Here is a 16,942-nt window from a genome sequence, read left to right on the forward strand (position 1 = left end):
ATTCAGTCAGAAGTGAAATTGGTCCAAAGCATTCCACAGCGTATTCACAGACTTTAAAAAAAAACCTCATCAGTCAGTGTTGGATTTGACACAATTTTTGAAAACTCAAGGACATTGTGCCAACCTCCCAGCTGTTGGCAACAGCCTATTGATATTTTGGAAAGAACAGTATCTTTATGTTGGGACAGAGATTAATAGCTTCTAAGAACAGTTTCTATTGTTGGAAATTGATTGTTGCAAAACTACCAGTTTAGTTGTTGACTGTTACTGCAGACTGTCCAAATAAAGTGGACTACTTTCCAGTTATTGAGAACTTAGTCATTTAAAGCTGCACCACAAACTGGAATTAACAGGCATAACCAAGCATAATGTTATTGCCAACAATCTAAATGTTGCACTGACGCATAATTCTCCCAGGTTAACTGGTGCATGAAATGCAGGAAAGAGCAAGCTCGATGCTGAGGGCAGCATGGTGCCTCAGTGTTTAGCATTGCTGCTTCACAGCGCCAGGGATCTGGGTTCGATTCCAGCCTCAGGTGATTGTCTGAGTGGAGTTTGCACATTCTCTCCATGTCTGCGTGGCTTTACTTTGGGTGCTCCAGTTTCCTTCCACAATCAAAGTGTGTGTAGGTTAGGTGAATTGGTCACACTAAATTGCCAATGGTGTTCAGGGATGTGTAGGTCAGGTGCATTATTTAGGGGTATAAACGCAGAGTAATAGGGTAAGGGAATGGGTCTGAGTGGGTTATTCTTTGGATGGTTGGTGTGGACTTGTTGGGCATAATGGCCTGTTTCCCCACTGTAGGGATTCTATGATTTTCTGATTGATTGACCTGTGACCAGATCCCATGGAAGAGGACTGAAAACAAAACATTTTGCTCACTGTTGTTTTAACTGGTGGTAACCATTTATTTCAAGTGGGTTAGCACTGCTGTTAAATAGTGCCAATGTAAGATCCATTATTGACGTGGGAGTAGTTTGGCCTAAGGCTTGATGGAGAGATGACTGCTAAAATTTATTGATGCTGCCAAAGATTTTGATGCATCTCTTCAAGCTAAGTGCTCTGCCTCACACACATGTGACTCAGTGTATTTTTCATGGATGATTTCAATCATCTGTTAGGGCATGTCAAGCACTTGAAAACCATGTCCAACAGAAGAGATTTACCAGAATGTTGCTGGGAAAGGAGGGTTTGAGTTATGAGGAGAGGCTAGATTGAATGGGACTTTTATCACTAGAACATAGGAGGTTGAGAGGTGACCTTCTCGAGGTTTATAAAATCATGAAGGGTGTAGGTAAGATGAATGGCAGGTGTCTTTTCCCTTGAGTGGGGGATTTCAAGGCAAGGGGACATATTTTTTAAGGTGAGAGGTGAAAGATGTTAAAAAAGATATGAGGGGCAGTTCTGTTTACATAGAGTGGTTTGTGTTTGGATGAACTTCCATAGAAAGTGATGGATGCAGGTACAGTTGCAATGTTTCAAAGACATTTAGGTAAATACATTAACAAGAAATGTTTGGAGGGTTATAGGCCAATTGTGGGACTAGTTTAATTTAGGATTGTCAGCATGGGCTGGTTGGACCAAAGGGTCTGTTTCCGTGCTGGATGACTCTATGGCTGTACAACAGAATTCAGAAATTGGAAATTGGTGCTCCGGTTTCATCCCACAGTCCAAACATGTGCAGGTCAGGTGAATTGGCTATGCTAAATTGCCCATAGTGTTAGGTGCATTTGTCAGAGGGAAATGGGTCTGGGTGGGTTACTCTTTGAAGCGTCAGTGTGGACTGGCTGAGCCAAAGGGCCTGTTTCCACCCTGTAGGGAATCTAGTCTAATCTAAGGAAATTAACCTGGAGTAAAGCCTACCTTTTGTGTGAGACTTTAAGCTGAGACCTCATCTCCCCTCTCAGATGGACGTAAAAGATCACTTGGCACCCTTTCTAAGAAAAGGAGAGTTCTCTCAGGTGTCCTGACTATCATTTATCCCTGAATGAATACCATTAAAACAGCTTATCTACTCTTCATTACATTACTGTGCTCAGATAGCTACCAGTTTTCCTTAATCACAACAGTGACAATACTTTAAAAGTACTTACTGACAACAGAGGCATCTTTTGAATTGAAGAAAATAAGAAATAGGAACATGAATAAGCCATGTGACCCCTCAAAACTGTACCCCCACCTTGCAATAAAAGGTCTTGTGCTGCAAATCTACTTTCCTATTCAGTCCTAATGTCTTATGATTCTCCGAGACACCAAAAACTCATCCTTGAATAAACTCTAAGATTAAGATTTCACAGTCCACTGAAGACAATAATTCCTAAGGTCCACAACTCCCTGACTGATGAGTTTTGGCCTCAGCATAAACTGTGTAATCAACGTGTAATCCTGGGATTGTGCCCAAGACAGGAGAAGCAATTTCTCACTATTCACCCTGACAGGTCCCTTCATAGGAGAAAGTGAGGACTGCAGATGCTGGAGATCAGAACTGAAAATGTGTTGCTGGAAAAGCACAGCAGGTCAGGCAGCATCCAAAGAGCAGGAGAATTGACGTTTTGGGCATGAACCCTCCTTTCGGAAAACAGTTCCTGAAGAAGGGCTCATGCCCGAAACGTCAATTCCCCTGCTCTTTGGATGCTGCCTGACCTGCTGTGCTTTTCCAGCAACACATTTTTAGATCCCTTCATAGTCCTGGGTATTTCAATGATATCCCTTCTCCATCTTCCAAATTCCAGAAAATATCCAGTTAATAAGTGTCTTGTTGTAGGATAACATTCTCATCCCTGTGACAATTCTAGCGACCCTTTGGTTGACTATTTCTGATGTAATATAATCTGTCTTTTAATATGGAGAATAAAAGAGCACAGAGGATTCCAGCTGTGGTCGCAAATACCCTGGGCTATGACAAGAAAACTTCCTTTTTATTCGTCTCCTAGCACCTTGTAATTAAAGACAAAATGTTGTTTGCCTTGCTAATTACTTGCTGTATCTCATGCAAACTTTGTGTGGATTATAAAATGCACAAAAGTCTTTCTGAGCATCAACATTTACAAGTATCAATTATTTAAGATAATTTGATTTGCAATTCTCTACACAGGCCTGGTTGGCTCAGAAAATAATATGATCTAGGAGGCCATTTGGTCCATTAAATCTGCCATTCAATCCTGGTTGATATGTCTGTCAACTCCATTCTCCCACTCCCCAAAACATTGAAAGAGGCGGCTAGATATAGCACTTGGGGTAAATGGGATCAAAGATTTTGGGAGAAAACAGAATTAGGGTATTGAGTTGGGCGATCAGCCATGATCGTGATATATGGTGGAACAGGCTCGAAGGACTAAATGGACTCCTCCTGCTCCTATCTTCTTTGTTTCTGTGATCTTTAGTCCCCTTAATAATCAAGAACCTATCTATCTCAGTTTTAAATGCATTCAATTGCATGGTCTCCAAAACCTTTCTGCAGGAATGGGTTCCACAGATTGACCACCCACTGACCCGTGCGTGGCTCATCTCAGTTCTTAGAATGCTTTCACTCTGAGATTGTGCCCTTGGGTCCTCTTCCCTCCTACGACTGGAATCACTCTCTCCACATCTGTTCTATCCAGGCTCTTGGTGTTTTGAGTGTTTCAATCAGATCCCTCTTCATCCTTCTAAACTTCCATCGACAGCAGTCTGCAACTGCTCCTCATACGACAAGCCCTTCATCCCCAGGTTCATTCTTGTAAACCCTCTCTGGAACCCCTCCAACAACAGCACAGCTCTCCTAATGGAGCCGAAATCTATTTAAATATTCCAAATGTGGTCTGCTCTTACAGCCTGAGCAGTACTTCCCTGCTCTTGTATTCTAGCCCTTTTGAAATGAATGCTAACGTTGCATTTCCCTTCCTAACAGCCAACGGAATCTGCATGTTAACCTTAAGGGAATCTCCAACTAGGACTCCAAAGTCCCTTTGTGTATCAAAGTTTGGGAGTGTTTCCAATTTAGAAAATAGTCTATCCCTCTATTTTTCCTACCAAACTATATGACCTCACATTTTCCCACGTTGTATTACATCTGCCACTCCTTTTCCTCCTCTCCTAGCCTGTCCAAGTCCCTCTGTAGCCTTCCCAGTTCCTCAATACTATTACCTCTCCACCTATCTTTGTGTCATCTACAAACTTTGCAACAATGCCCTCCAGTCCATCATTCAGATCGTTAATGCATAATGTGAATAGTTGTAGTCCAAACACTGACCCCTGTGGAGCTCCACTAGTCAAAGGCTGCCATCCTTAAAAAGACCCCTTTGTTCCCTCGCTCTGCCTTCTGCCAGTCAGTCCTCTATCTGCGCAAGTACCTTCCCACTAACAACATGAGATTTTCTTTTATTCAGCTGTCTCCTATGCAGCATCCTGTCATAGGCCAAATAGATCACATCCACTGGCTCTCAATTGTCTAATTGCTCATTACCTCCTCAAAGGGTTCTAACACTTATCTGACACTCCTTGACGAAACCATACTGACTCAGACCTGTTTTACCTTACACTTCCAAATACTCTACAATATCTTCTTTAATAATGGACATCAAAATTGTACCCTCTCTAACTCCAGTGATTCCTGAAAGATCACCAGCAACATCTCTACAATCTCTTCAGCTATCACCTTCAGAACTGTCTCTGGTCTGTGAGATTTATCAACCTTCAGATCTTTCAGCCTCCCCAGCACCTTGTCCTTAGTGATAGCCACTGCACTTGCCTGTACCCTCTGACTCTCTTGGAGTTCTGGTCTCCTGCTGATATCTTCCACCATGAAGACTATTCAGTGTCTTTGTTCCCATTATTACTTGTCCAGCCTCATTTCCCAGCAGTCTAATGTCCAATCTCCCCTCTCTCTTACCTGTCACATATCTAAAAACATTCTTGCAAATTTATTTTATATTACGAGCCATCTTAATCACATATTTCACCTTCTCCCTCCTCATAGCTTTTTTTCGTTGTCCTTTGCAGGTTTTTAAAGGCTTCCCAATCCTTTGGTTTCCCACTGATCTTCATCACATTGTATGCTTTTTCTTTTGCATTTATGCTGTCCCTGATTTTCCTTATCAGTCATGGTTGCCTCATCCGCCCCTTATCATGTTTCTTCTTCCTTGAGATGAATTTCTGCTGTGCCTCCTGAATTCACCCCCTCAATCTCCTGCTACTGCTGCCCCACGCTCTTCCCTGTTGGGCTTCCCTTCCAGTCAACTCCTCCCTCACCCTTTGGTAGTTACCTGTATTCAACTGTAATGCTGTTATATCTGATTCCACCTTCTCCCTTTCAAACTGCAGAGTGAATTCTATCATATCATGGACACTGCCCCGAAGGATTCTTTCATCAAATTGGTTAGACCACTGTTGGAATATTGTGTGCAATTCTGGTTTCCTTTCCATTGGAAAGATGTTGTGAAACTTGAAAGGGTTCAGAAAAGATTTACAAGGATGTTGCCAGGGTTGGAGGATTTGAGCTACAGGGAGAGGCTGAACAGGCTGGGGCTGTTTTCCCTGGAGCGTCGGAGGCTGAGGGGTGAACTTATAGAAGTTTACAAAACTATGAGGGGCATGGATAGGGTAAATAGGCAAAGTCTCTTTTCTGAGATGGGGGAGTCCAGAACTAGAGGGCATAGGTTTAGGGTGAAAGGGGAAATATATCAAAGGGACCTAAGGGACAACTTTTTCACGCAGAGGATGGTATGTGTATGGAATGAACTGCCAGAGGAAGTGGTGGAGGCTGGTACAATTGCAACATTTAGAGGCATTTGGATGGGTATATGAAAAGGAAGGGTTTGGAGGGATATGGGCCAGGTACAGGCAGGTGGGACTGGATTGGGTTGGGATATCTGATCGGCTTGGACGGGTTGGACCGAAGGGTCTGTTTCCAAGCTATACATCTCTATGACTCTATCTGATGCTCCTCCATGACGTCTGTTTCATTACATATCAACAAATTCAGAATTGTCTGCTCCCTCGTGGCCTTTACTATAAGCTGCTTCAAAAGAAAACCTTGGAATAAATCACCTGATATTTTTTGGTGATTTATTCCAAGATCAAAAGAGTCATTGCAAAACTAACCAAGATTGGACTCTTCATTAGAGGGTACTTTCTGACATTAGTCAAATCTTCAACATCCTTTAATGGTGATTCACATTCACTTCTCAGCAGATTTATTTTCTCAACAAAGTAAAATTTGTTGATGTGGTTCAGCTGGATAGATTCATCGTTGAGAAAGAGTGTATAGCATTGTTAGTCCATGTGTGATAAAGGATGTTTGGAAGGGAGAAACCAAATTTTGTAGATGCATGAATAGCAAGGGACAGGTTGGTAAGCTGAGTATCATATTTAGGGAATCACCAATTGACTATTGATCAAAGAAAAATCAATTGGATTACGCAGGACAGAAGGCTTGAAGAAGAGGCCTTTGGAATTGTTTTCTCTGATTGCAGATATTGTTTGGCAGGTTCAACCATAACCTGGTTTAATGATGCCAGAGCTTCAAGTGAGCTCAAAGTACATTCCAGCCTTTTAACAGTCACGCAAGTTTCAAGAAGTTTCAAAACTGGGGGTTTGGGCTCATAGAAATTCATAACCAAATTAAAGATGTATCAGTACAAACCCGATTAGGTCAGCAAACTCCTTTTTTCCACAGACTGCCACAAGCTGTACCCAATCCCTTTGATTTCCTGAGGAGAGGTCCTCCAACACCACACATCCTCCCTGAAGGTGAATTGTTCAGAATGCTAGAAAACCGTACATCCTGCATTATTCATCCGAGGCCAATTGTCTTTCTCGGGATAATCATTAAGGCAGCAAGCAGTCATTTTCTGTGGTTATTCCTGTAGCTGTCACACAAATTCCCACCAGGTACACTTCAGAACTGAAAACAATCGTCATATTGGACTCAAAACATAAGCTCTGTTTTTTTCTCTCTCTCTCTGCTGGTGCTGACAGAGCTGCTGTGTTTCTCCAGAGCTGCTGTGTTTCTGTTTTAAGTTCTTCCAAATGATTGTTCTCAGTGCAAGGCCGAATGGCCTCCTCTTCTCCTGCATAGTTCCCTCAATATATTCCTTGACGCAAATATTGTGGATCAAGCTGAGAGTTGGAAAATGGAAGAAAGCTATTCAATGTTAAAAGGCTAAAAGAAAGAATTAAAAGCCAAAAAAAAATCCAGGGAAACAATGACAAGGAACTCATAGAGAAATATCCTTTTTCTTCCTTGGATTGTTCTGACAGTGCATTGACCTTTCATGTATTGTTGTGTAATGGAAGGTCATGCTTAAGTGATAAGTTTCCCTTCTTACCTGTGCTGTCAAGAAGAGTTACTGAAGTAATATTTCAACTAACTGTCTTTCTTTGGACAGTTACTATTAGGGAGGCATCGTGCAAAGAAGCAGAACTAGCTGCTCATGGCAAGTTAAGTCATTAAATCAAAAGTTGATTTAAATTATACAAGTCTGCTGACCCACCAATTCAAAATGTTGCCCCTGGGGTTACTCTAAATGAATATGATATTATGACACGAATGCTATTTTAAGAGTAGAGTATTGTCCTGGCAATTGTTTATACACATTATTTTTATTTAACCAACAGCAGTAAAACTGTCATTAACAGAATATATCTGGAAGTACTCAGCAGAATTGACAGCATCTCTGGAGAGAGAGACGTTGAGTTAAAACTTTGAGTATAACTCTGCTTAAGATCTTTTATCACTCCAGATTTCCAGTGTCCACAGTATTTTACTTTTAATATGACAATAAATCTATATCTGGTCATTATCACCTTATTGTTCGGAAGGCTTACAGAATGAAAATTCATTACTGCTCATCCTTTATAACAATAGTGACTGCATGTCAACAGTACGTTATTAGCTAGAAAGCGCATCAAGGTGTCTTTAAGGGCTTCGCTTCAATGCAAATTGGCATTTTATATTGTTTCTCAATTGTCAGTTATTAATCTAAATTGTAGCAAAGGATAAGGGTTTTAATTGAAGCTTTTTAAAATTTTCTTGAAACCAATGATTTAAAGATTGGAGAGTGATCAAACTTCATCGTAAGTTGGACATTAATATCTGTTGGTACATCCATGAAGTAATTTCTGTAACAAAATGGCTTCGGGATCATAGATGTACAAGCCCAGGTAGAAACTGGGGTGAGGGAACAGTGAAATATTACTGAGGAACAGGAGTAGGCCATTCACCCCCTCGAACCCATTGTGTCATTTGATGAGATCATGGCTGATCTGTGGCCTAATCACATATACCTGCCTTTGACCCATCTCTCTTGATACCATAACAAAAAATAATCAATCTCTGATTTAAAATTAACTGCTGATGCAGCATCCACTGTAATTTGTGGAAAGAAGTTTCCAAACATCTATCACCCGATGTGTGTAGAACTGTTTTCTAACGTCTCTACTGAACAGCCTGGCCCTATTCTTAGACCGTGCCTCCTGGTTCTAGTATCCACAGCTAGTGAAAATAGTTTATCTTTATTTACCCTGCCTTTTCCTGTGAAAATCTTCATGACTTTGATCAGATCACTCCTTAACCTTCAAAATTCTGGAGGGAACAGGATTAACTTGTGTAATGTCTCCTCAGTAAGTAACCCCTGAAATTCAGGCATCAAGTTGTTCATTAAAAAAAAGATTAAAAGCACAGATTAGCGGAAAATGAAGTATGATAAAAGGTACAAAAGCACAGAGAAATTAATGAGAATTTTTAAACATGTCCCTTATATGGCACAGTCAGGTTGTCATCACCAAGTTCTATTTAGTACGTGAAGGAGGGATGAGGCTCTGCACTTATGTTTGTGTGAAATTATCATTTTGATTAATTTTCCTGCCAATGATGTTACAAACAATTAATCCAATGCTATATGTCTATTAAGTTCTGAATCTATCAAAATAAAATCCTATATTCTGATGCCCAATTAGTTTTGAACTACGTAAATTATTTTCTTTTTCCTGCATCAGCTCCTATGTAAGGTCTCAAGGCCTTACATGCTGGCCTAGCCAGTGACTTCTGTATCCCATAATTTGAAAATACAGCATACAATTCTAAAATACGAAATACATTGTTTTGATATTTTTAAGATGAGAGGAGAGAGATTTAAAAAAGACGTCGGGACAAAGTCTCTCCACAGAGGGTGGTTTGAGTGGAGAATGAACTTTTTGAGGAAGTGGTGAATTTACATACAGTTGCCATATTTCTAAAACATTTGGATAAGCACTTGAATAGGAAAGAGTTGAAGGGCTATGGACCAAGAGTAGGATTATGTTTGGGATTATGTTCAGCATGGACTGATTCTGTTTCTGTGCAATATGACTGAGTGGACTTGGCGTAAAATTTACCCTTGTTGAATTTAGTTGCAATATTGAACAGAATGACTGTGGTTGTGACGTGAATTCAGTCATACTTTTAACATATTAAAGTTTTAATATTACACTTCCAGTGGTCATGATGAGTAGAGTGAAACTGAAGATAGATTCTCATAATAAAACATGAATGGATATTCAATTCAGCTTTATCATTTTGAATTTCATCAAAGTATTGCATTTTTCTTACCTGCTTCAAGTGTGTCCTCCTCCCCCTTACCTGTATTTGAATTCCATTTGAGATTGTAAAGTAGTTCTGTTACTGACATTACATCATAGATATAAACTATCGATATTAATACATAATGTTTCTATATATGTATGTATATTTATCAGAATAATGTTGAGACTGAACTTGACAGACATTTTCCATAAAATATTATAAGCACAGGTCAATTATTTTGTAACCAAAAGAGAAAATGCTGGAAAATCTCAGCAGGTCTGGCAGCATCTGTAAGGAAAGAAAAGAGCTGACGTTTCGAGTCTAACTGACCCTTTGTCAAAGCTAAATAAGGGGAGAAATAGGGAGGTATTTATACGAGGCTGAGAGAAGGTGAGTCATGGCTCCAGAAGCAAAGGTAGCAATAAAGAGATGATAATGACAGTGCATAGAGAGGCTATAGGGAGATTAGGAGCTGTGAATGACCAAGGCTGAAGCCTGTGCTATGTGGGGGAGGGATGAAGCAGAGGCAAAATGGAAAACAGGGGAGAAGGGTAGCAAAGGGGGAAGAGGAGAGAAAAAGGTGATGAGAGAGTGGGGAGCGAGAGAGAGAGAGACAATCAAGCAATAAGAGGTACTGAACAGTGTGTAAAAAAATAAAAAAACTAAGTAAAATAAATGAAATAAAATTATCTGAAGTTGTTGAATTATTTTGCATTTAGTCTCCTGCTGGAGATTTAAGGCCTGTTTTGAATATAGCTTATAGCAGCAGTGAACAGCATTTATACAACACCTCTCATTACCTCAGGATGACCTGCATCATCTTACTACCAATGAAGTACTTTTGAAGTATGGGCATGCTTGAAATGTAGGTACCTGCAGTGTAATTGATGTTAAATTGGATTTCATTCTTCGTAAATGGATAAATTCATACTTTAGTTGACTGTCATGAATATTTATTGAAGTTTAAATTTTTCTTGGAACTTGTGAACTGTTCCTTTCAACTCAGTGTCGAGACCATCCCTTTCTGCCTAATAATGAGACAACAATCAAGGATTCCCCATTCTGGTTTTCATTGACATTTACATCATATGAACCAGTCCCTGAATGCTCCTTAAGAAATATGACTGAAAAGGTTTGGTTATGAGAATCATTTGATTAATAAAAGGAATGGAAAAGAAATGGTTGCCAACAAATGGAAGAAGGAAAAGGCCACTTATGTTGTTTTAATGAAATGGAAGAATGGAAAATCAATATAAATAAAGTCAAATTATGAAAGAAAAGGATGCAGAGAGAAGGAGGAAGTGAATATTTTCATGAATCAACTTTTTCCAGAATCAAATGAGTATTGACGATAACCAAAACATTTGATGCGAACATTTTTCTACATGACCATCGAACTAGTCCTGCATGACCCATATTCCTCCTTCTGCTCCATGTGGATTTATCAGTTACACAAAAAAATCAGAATTATACCAAGGCACATTCCCATCTGCACAAACAGATGGGAATGTGCTGGTGCACTCACTTCAATCTCCTGCAACACTTGCCTCTCTCTCATTCCAGAAGGAAAGCAGCCCGCAATAAGTTCAAAATGGTTGAATATCTGCCTGCCATTCTGTTCCTTACCCCTTATGAGGAGGGGATCTTCACGTACTTTAAGTAGGTTCTGGACAGATCTTGGAGGCTGGCAGCCTCTGAGCAAACTGTTTTGACTGTTGACTTGACTGAAGCGTGCTGGCAACTGCAGCAAGTTTCCAAGATTTGTGCCTGTGCTCCACGGTGTGCAACACGGCAAGAATTAAACATGGTAACTCTGACTGCAAGGGCATACCACAAAAAGGCAATGCAAGACTAGGGTGCTGCGATCATTCAGGTTGGCTCAGAGTGAGAGAGAATGAGTTAAGAGCTTGGAGATGCATCCCGGTCCACTCCGTGAGCTGAATGCATGTCTCTGAGCACACAATGTTCTTGCTGCAGCATTACAATGAGAGGTACAGATACAACCTAAGGTGCAGCATTGAATTGCAGAAGCATCCTGTCAGTGGACTGGACATGTGCCACAAGGTCTTGTTGAATGCTGATACATGTCAGATGCCAATATCTGTGGATGGGTGATGTGTATGACCAGTGCCCTGGAGCATGCCCTGAGATGTTGGTGCCTGATTTCTGACACAGAAGTTGTTTAGAGGAAGCAGTGTGCTGAATCCTCCACGTGCTTCCTCTGCTTTCCTTGTGTTTTGCCTACATTGATCTTGCTTGGCAAGTTGGGTTAGGTGGGAAGCTAAATGCTAATGAAGTGAGTTGGGTTGTTATCACAGCATTTAACAAGCAATAATCCTGGATATTGGCAATTCACTGGTGCTGAGTGAAAATCTTGCCATGCCACTTGTAAAAAGCACAAAAGATGGGTCTTGCTGAGGTTATCACCTGCTTCTGCTGCACATCCTATGGTGGCTCTCTTTGCTGAGGCCCCCACACGATTCTGCATGTTTTATTGCTTTCTTCTGTCTTCGCCCTCACGTAATTCTTGACATAGACTTCCTGCTGTGTTTTTCTCTCCTCTCGTTCTGTCAAAAATCTGAGATTTCCATGTGGCCTTTGTGTTGAGATATGTTATCATCTGCTTGTGACTAACTTTCCTGCTTTAATGAACTATACACCTTTCATAAACCTGAGCAATGCAGTCCTGACAAATGGGGCGGTTCTCATAGAGATTTATAAAATTCTAATAGGACTAGACAGGGTAGATGCAGGGAGAGTGTTCCTGATGGTGGGTGTGTCCAGATTCAGGGGTCACAATCTGAGGATTCAGGGTGTACCATTTAGGATGGAGATGAAAAGGCATCTATTCATCCAAAGAGTTATGAGCCTGTGGAATTCATTGCCACAGGAAGTAGTTGAGGCCAAAACATTCAAGAGATGGCAGTTGAGTCAAATGGGGTCAGAGGTTATGGGAAGAAAGCAGGATTAGGCTATTGAGTTAGATGATCAGTTATGAACGCAATGAATATGGGTCATGCTTGAAGGGCCAAATAGCCTCCTCCTGCTCCCATCTTCTGTGTTTCTGTATTCCTATGTTTCCAATGTTTATATGAAACTGATGTTTGATATCGTAGCAAACATGATCAATTTATACGGCTTACAGAGTGTAACAGGATTGTTTAGATTCCCTACAGCATGGAAACAGATCATTTGGCCCAACAAGTCCACACCGACCGTCTGAAGAGTAACCCACCCAGACCCATTCCCTACTCTGTATTTACCTGTACAGAGATGGTTGGCTCTGTCAGCAGGGATTGGAGCAAATTGGCAGCTGATTTTTCACTGTGCCAATTTTTACTTTCAAGTGCTTTGTAAAATATTACCAAGACTTTTAATATCTAAGTGAATAAAGTAGGACAATCAGACTGGGAAATGAGCCTCCTAAAAGAGTTTGAACTACTGCTGTAAGAGTTTCATTTCAATGTGACATGGCACACCATGGCAATTTGTCTTTGTATCAGTTTTATCTTACAGTTCTTGCTTTCAAGTTCCATTGTTTGAGTCAAAGGAGATTTAAAAAGCAGCATGAGAGTGTGGAAGAATTGAAAAGCAGCATATCCTCATTATTAATTTGGAATTAAAGATTTATTTCATATTAGTAAAATGTATTGGCACTGCAGTAGCAGAGATTTTTAGAGGTGTGAGGCTTATTATGTATAATTTAGGTAAAAAGTTAATTATTATTTAACATTTTTTTAAATTTCAAAAATATACTTTATTCATAAAATAATTTGATGGTCTGTACAGTTGGTCTTGCCATAGATATGTAAATATTTGCATACAGAGATCAGAATTTATCATTTTTATACAGGTCTGTACATTTTTCAATCATATGCCCATATAATTAGCTGAGGCATCAGCAGAGCCCAAATGACTGCATGGGCCCCCTGTTCTTCGTTAGGCAGGCAGATGTTACACGGTGGTCTTTCCCCACCGCGCCTTGGCGGCAGTTGCCCCAAGCTTCAGCACATCCCTCAACACATAGCCCTGGACCTTGGAATGTGCCAGTCTGGAATACTCAGTCGGGGTCAACTCCTTCAGCTGGAAGATCAATAGGTTTCGGACCACCCAGAAAGCATCCTTCACCGAGTTGATGATCCTCCAGGCACAGTTGATGTTCGTCTCAGTGTAACATGCAATAGAGGTGGAAGTGTCGGTGATGTGTAGCAACTGCAACATGTGGGAGCCTCTGGACTCCACTGTGATCCAAGGCTAACATGGTTGTGGTAAGTGTTTATGTCTCGAGGAGATTTGGTTCAGAGACATTCAACTGAAGGCCAAGCTGCAGATCCTGTAGCACAGTCGAAAATGGGAAAGCTTCCTGACAACTTTATTCCAGGGGAAATTAGACTATTTCGTACAGGATCTTCTGATTTGGTCAGTGGTCAAAGGTAGGAGGGTGTAGCTGAGAATGGAACAGATACTGGGTGAAAAAGGTGTGAGTGAAGTAACCTCAATTTTTGCACTTGTCGAATGAGGTTTTTATAGAGGTGAAAGTAGGTGCTGCAGGTTGAATCAGTGATCTGATCATGGTACTGGAAGCTATTCCAGCAGGGGGAGTCAACAGCAGAGTAGGGGACAGGATAGGCAAGTGGATAGATATGGTTTTCTGCAGCTGAGTGTGAGATTAGATTACTTATAGTGTGGAAACAGGCCCTTCGGCCCAACAAGTCCACACCGACCCTCCGAAGGCCAACCCACCCAGACCCATTCCCCTACATTTACCCCTTCACCTAACACTACAGGTAATTTAGCATTGCCAATTCACCTAACCTGCATATCTTTGGAAACCTGAGCACCCGGAGGAAACTCATGCAGACACGGGGAGAATGTGCAAACTTCACACACACACAGTTGCCCAAGGTGGGAATTGAACCCGGATCTCTGGTGCTGTGAGGCAGCAATGCTAACCACTGAGCCACAGTGCTGCCCACTGAGTCCAGATGATGATGTTATCTGCCTGGTGCCAGAGTTTGGGAGATCAAGAATGTGTAGGTTAGGTGAATTAACCATGGTAAATTGCTCATAGCATTCAGGGATGTGTAGGCTAGGTATATTAGTCAGGGGAAATGTAGAGTAATAGGGTAGGGGAATGGTCTGGCTGTTGTAGGGTTGGTGTGAACTTGTTGGGCCAAATGGCCTGTTTCTACACTGTAGGGATTCTATGGAATCTTTCCTAAGCTGGAGATGAACTTGCAGTGAGAGTGAGAGGATCCTGTGTCGTGATTGGTGTATGTACCAATGACGGTGTTGAAACTGGAAAGGATGTTCTGCTGAGGGAGTGTTACAAACTGTGGGCTAAATTAGAGAGGAGAACCTCAAAGGTAATTGTCTCTTTATTACCTGGGTCACAAGCAAATTGGCATCGGATAAATAAGATTTGAAATTAATGGATGGGTCATGTAAGGGAAATAGGTTTTGATTCATAGGGCACCAACACTAGCTCTGCAGAAAATACAATCTCACCATTTGGGACAGTCTTCATCTGAGCAATGCTGGGGCAAGGGTTCTGCTGAGTCTTGTAACTAGGGTGGTGGAGAGGACTTTAAATTAAATAATGCAGGAGAGGGACAAAGATTGGGAAGATTCCCTCAGTAGTCAAGAAAATGTAGAGTGTAAGGTACCAATAAGGACAATGGTGATCAGAGAATGATAAGGAAGGACACAGTGTACAAATCTAAGAGTGCATCAATAAATGTTTGCTGACTTAGGCTTTACCACCCAAAGAGAGGGACTGGCTCTCAATAGAAACTGGTTTACTCAAAGTCAAAAGGTCCTCAACAACAAAAGTGAGGTTCATACCAGTCCAAGCTGACAGGAACAGGATAAGGAGGCCCTGAGTTGCTTCATAGAAAACTCTAGAAACAGAAGGCTGAGAAAATCAGCAAGGTCCCACAAGACTGGTGAAGGGATGATTGTAAGGAAATCATGTCTGATAATAAATGTACTGACTTCGTAGCTTGTTTCAGGACATTAGGAAGAAACATTAACTTAAGAAGTGAGCATCGGGTGAATGCACAATTGTGCTGAAAAAAGAGAATGATTATCATAATAGGAGCTTTAGTATGGAGGCAGGGGTGACCCTCCAGTCAGGTTCGAGAATCTGTCACGTTATTGTTGAGATAAAAAGGGATGAATGTTTCTTTCTGATATTTTTATTGAGAGAGATTCAATTAGTTCTTGTATAGTTTAAAGTCATTCATATTTTCTTTTGTGATTACAATATTTCCATGTTCTTTTTTTAAAAGCACAATGTTGAACTCTTGTGGACATTTTCAGTGACCAATCAACTCATGAAGCAAGAAGAAAACAATAAAACTTAATAAGCAGGTCTCACTATCTGACACAGGCGGGGAATATTTTGGTTAGATAATTGAATGTTCGGATAATCGAATGCTGGAATGCATCGGGACCTTGTGATCTTGTTGGGATAATCTGAAATTCAGATAATCAACGTGTGGATAATCGAGGTCCTCTGTATATCCATCAGCTGAGAAAATAACAGACTGGCGTGTTAAACTTAAACAGGGCCAATTATAATGGAATAAAGACAGTGCTGTCTCAAATGAACTAGGAAACTAGGCTAAGGGATAGGCCAGTGGAGACACAGTGGTTGACATTTGAAGAGGTACTTCAGAATGTTCAGAATATCTAAGTTTCAATGAGGAAAAAAATAAGTCCACAGAGGCTGGTATCCCATCATTCTTTAGCTAATGGAGAGTCCTTGACACTGATCCATCTCCCTCAGAGCCAGCTATCAGAGTAAACAGAACTTCTGACCTCTGTTTATGTTTTATTTGTGCAATTTTGTATGGCCAGTTCACCTGAGTTGCACATCTTTGGATTGTGGGAGGAAACCAGAGCACCTGGAGGAAGCCCACGCAGACACAGGGAAAATGTGCAAACTCCATACAGACAGATGGGAATCGAACCTAGGACTCTGGTGCTGTGAGCCAGCAGTGCTAACCACTGAGATACCCTGTCACCCATTATGCTGACTAATTGACCATCATCATATGGATCAAAGTCAAGATTATCTAGAGTTAAGCTGAAGTACAAGACAGTTGATTAGATTTATGACTCCTGTTTATATCTGTCAGCCAGGGCTCCCTGATTGGACCAGATTAACAGCCCCAATCCAAAAATTTATATTCTAGAAGTCCACCCGGCTGACCTCATTACAATCACTACTGAAAGAAAACACCATCTGTAGTTAACTAAAGATGTTAAAAAGATTATCAAACTGGAAGATTTGGAGGTGCTGGTGTTGAACTGGGGTGTATAAAGTTAAAAGTCACACAGCACCAGGTTATAGTCCAACAGGTTTATTTGGAAGCACTAATTTTCAGAGCACTGCT

Source organism: Hemiscyllium ocellatum, chromosome 11 (assembly GCF_020745735.1).
Source record: "Hemiscyllium ocellatum isolate sHemOce1 chromosome 11, sHemOce1.pat.X.cur, whole genome shotgun sequence".
NCBI classification, from domain to species: Eukaryota; Metazoa; Chordata; class Chondrichthyes; order Orectolobiformes; family Hemiscylliidae; genus Hemiscyllium; species Hemiscyllium ocellatum.